Source organism: Pinus tabuliformis, chromosome 8 (genome assembly GCF_031772625.1).
Source record: "Pinus tabuliformis cultivar Carrire ecotype Pingquan chromosome 8, CPIR1, whole genome shotgun sequence".
Taxonomy (NCBI): Eukaryota; Viridiplantae; Streptophyta; class Pinopsida; order Pinales; family Pinaceae; genus Pinus; species Pinus tabuliformis.
The window spans coordinates 901,139,385-901,143,751 of NC_142294.1; the positions used below are offsets into that span (position 1 = coordinate 901,139,385).

The 4,367-nt window shown below is 36.7% G+C and overlaps 1 pseudogene; it reads right to left on the bottom strand.

Annotated features, from left to right (window-relative positions):
- Nucleotides 1-662: 662 nt before the first annotated feature.
- Nucleotides 663-3,924, bottom strand: LOC149238454 (polyamine oxidase 1-like; annotated as a pseudogene).
- Nucleotides 3,925-4,367: the final 443 nt, after the last annotated feature.

The following is a 4,367-nucleotide window of genomic DNA, read 5'->3' on the forward strand; positions in this document are numbered from 1 at the left end:
TCATATCATGTTAATAGTTAGAAGTTAGGACTTAGAAATATCTTCGATATTACTTCTTGTAATGGTTAAACTTGGCTTACAAGTACAACTTTGGTGATCAATGATGATAAATGTTATTGAATTTTCAATTCTGAAAGCTTGAAGTTGAAACTTTACTATTGAATTTGATGAATCATGATTTATAAGACTCAATATGTTGCAGTTGTAAAATGTATTTTACTAACTTGTGGACATGGTTGATGACGATTATAATTTCTAGATGATTGATGTGATATGGTTCAATGATCAATTTATGTTTTTTTTATGTTTTTTATGTCTATTTCATCATTCTACATGTTTTTGTTGACATATATGTATCAAAAATAAAAAAATATAAAAAATATATATATTTTTAAAAAATCGCTCCGGGATTCGCTCCCAAACCGGGAGCTTCTCAAAATGATCGCTCCCGCTCCCGCTCCCAAGTAACATTGTCACTGACCAAAAATCCATATAAAACTCCTAAAACATTACACTTCAAAACTAGTCAGAATTAAATTTACATTAATGGTTAATCTGAACCATTTTCAGAGTTGAAATTTACTTTAATGGTTAATCTGAACCATTTTCTTACTCAGCGTTGAAATTTACTTTAATGGTTAATCTGACCCATTTTCTTCGTGCTATTTCTTCTTCCTGCATATGTTTTCTACCACCATATTTGCTGTGTCTATGCCTGTCCATCCATGATAGCAGCCCATCAAATAACTAACACAATATTACTGCAACTTCAAGGATACTCATGTCAATCAAATATGCCATATTATGATATGCATGTTAATCAAAAGTAACACAGACCTGAAAAGTAGCCACCATGTACATATCCATTGAATTTCTCGCTCGTATGTTCTCCTGTGAAGTAAACGGGACCGACTGGTGACTGCACTCAAACCACAATTTATCCATTTCAATTTGATAGAAATGTTTGGAGGAATTATAGACGAACCTTCTCGTTCTTAATATGTACAAGTATTGAAATGTATGTGATACATTTTAGCTTTACCCTTATGTCAAGGAAGTGCTGCTTGTCCACCAAAATAGGATAATTACTGTAGCTTCCTCTCTAAAACCGGTTACTCCACCATTTTGGAACCAGAATTTGTTCTGCTTCGGGAATGCCATCGCCGAACATTTTTCTGAGCACCGCCATTGCTTCTGCTTTTGTCTCCTCATCGCTCTGTGCCTCTACTCGCTTCGATTCCTCGTCTGTGAGTGTAACAACCAGGATGTTCGATCCTGCATATGCGTTTTCCATGTGCTGCGCCATAAATAATAGTTCCATCAGCACTATTAATAATATTATCATGTTGCGAACGTTTTTCCGGTACAGGGAACCTATTTGGCCATAATACCCACCTGCCAGAAAGTGTAATATCCACGTTTTTGGTGAGCATAAAGAAAGAACTCTGTACCATCCCCGGTGGGCCAGAACTTAGTGGGAAATTTCAGGAATATCTTCGTGTAAGTTCTGATATCACAGTTGAAGAAAGCTTTTCTTTTCCAACGCTGCACAGCAATCATATAAAATCCATTTTTGGTCAACAACCATGTATATACATTGTGAGCCCCAACAAAAGTGACCCTAATTGTCAATATGGATTTAAAGAAAAGTGATCGTCATAAACAGAGAGTTATGATGTGTTTACAGGCAGAGGAGGGTTAAATTTGAGCAGATCACTTTGAAGAACTCCCAGGCTGACGGACACGATAACATATTTACCATTGTAAATTGACCCATCTTCTGTCATAACAGTCACTCCATGATTCGTATATTGTATTTCTCTCACCACCTTAAACATCAAAAATAAATCCATGAGTAAACATCTTTTTTGTCAGACGAAAAAACAAAAGTCCATATATTAATATAATCGGTTACACATATAAAGTAAACATAAATCATAATTTCGGCAAATAGCAGGGATAGTCAGTGATTGCAAATTAGACATTTACAGCAGAAAAAACAGAGCACTCCCACTGCAAAAGCAGGGAGTAGCTAGTATAGCTTGAAATGACTAATGTTCAGAAGGAAAAAGACCAAAAGCACCTCTCAGGAAAATGAAAAAAGAACCTCAAGTATTGAGAAGGCACCAGAACCAAGCATTCAAAGTGGATCAGTCTAGGCTAGGCAGGTAAGCCAAGATGCCAGAGCCGATCTGCTCAGATATTCTGCTCCCTCTAAATATGGCAGAAAGAGATAGAGAGAAAACATGTCCACATAGAGGAGAGTTGATCCAACCGTTGGCGGAGACAGACAGCCACAGAAGATTTCCATCAGTATACATAGCTGGATCATTTTGTATATTAAGATTGGCATCTTGAATGTGAAAATTCGACCATCCCTTAATGGAATGAATTAGGTTTCACATAATTTTGGTGATAACATTTTATTAGTGAATTAATCATTTTTTATTTAACAATTAGACTAAACTTGTAATTTAATCTAATTAAAAAATTCAATCGACAACTTTTTCTGTTTCACTCGAGAAATTTGAACCTTAAACTTGTAATCTAACCTAATTAAAAAAAGAAAAACAATCTATATAGCTTTTAATTTATTTTTATTGGTTTTACATGGAAGATTTGAATCTTAAATCTCACAGTTCACATAATACTCCATACACAGTGATCATCAATTCAACTATCATGGGTTTTCTAATTTCAAATGTTTTTAGTTAAACACCTACAATAATTTTGAAATGTGAAACAAAACTTTTTTGAGTGCATTAACGAAATACCTATTCATAATTAATCCAATAAGCCAATCACATATTTTTACCTTTACCTTGTTAAATTTTAATCTTTCATCTGCAAGATGTCCCCTGTCAGAATATTTGAGGAATTCTTCAGCCAATTTATGCACAACAAATTCATAGCCTCGATCATCAGCAACCATAAATTCTCGTTCCCCAAATTCGGTGAAAGTGGGAATCGGCTCTACTTCTGCATTGAAATTAGTAAATCAGTAATCACTTCCGTAATGAAATTAAGTAATTAGTAACGATTGCCATTTACATTTACATTATGAAAACGAAAATGATGGAAGCATACCTGCCATTTCAAAATCATGCAAACAATAATCTATTGCCAATTCCAACGGCGTTGATGGAACGCTGATGCAGCATATAAACAGTATAAAACTTAATTAAAGGCTGCGAAACAATATATCAATTCCCAAATTAGGCTTAATCATCGGAATACTCACAAACCGTGAGATTGAATTTCATCCGATGGTAAAACAGAATTAGCCACTGTCCTCCCATCAACCGTGGTGGAAGCACCTTCAATGGCCAAAGCACGATTAGCAGAATTCACTGCCAAGTCATATGAAGCCACTGCAAAAGAAGCAGGGACTCTAGCACCACTGTCGTACATGCACAACCCTAAATTAAATTAAATGTCTGTTATACAATTAGTGCATCATCAAAGCTAGACATAGAGGAAATTAATTTGGGTTAATACCTGGGTTCATATATGTTGAATACAGCATGCTATAATCAGAATAGCAAGTGCGGAGGCTGTGCTTGTTGGCAAGTTCCCAAATGGGATTCGTCTTGTTACCCCCAACCCCTGCTACCCATCCTGCACCACCATCCACTGTAAGGCCAGCGAACTCATGTTTCATCAACCGCCCACCGATTCGATCTGTGGCCTCCAGAATGAGAAAGCCTTCGACTCCATGCTCGGAGAGAACCTTACCGCACATTATCCCTACAACCCAGATTACACATGAGAAGATTAAGTTAAAACAGAAGAAATAAAGAAATGATCCAATCCCAGGCACAGAGACACTAAACAGATTGCCCCTCCCTCGAATTCAATTTCGTGACCTGAAATTCCTGCGCCTACTATAATGACACAGCTACAAAAGGAAGTTGGAGAATCCATGTATATGCAGAACGCCCACTCTGTGATACTTGGATCTGAATGAATGATGATGGCAAGAAAATTGAGCGAACCGAGTCTATATAGTGTTGAGAAATCATACAGGTTTGTCAACGCTATACTCAATTAGTCCCTATATTCATGTTGCTCCCTCAATTAGTCCCTATATTCGTGTTGCTCCCTCTCCCTTGATGCAAAAAGAAAAAAAATATTTTTTTCAGGAAGAAAAAGCATGATATATTCATAAAAGAAGATTACATGATGCAAATGCAAGAAGCATATTCAGAAACGTGGATCGAGCCACATGCACATGCACATCTGTTTAAACAGATTCCAAATAAAGCCCCGAAAGGCCAATATTGCCCCCAGCGAGGCAACCCAACTAGGTTAAACAGATCCCAAATAAAGGCCCAAAAGGCCAATATTGCCCCCAGCAGGGCAACCCA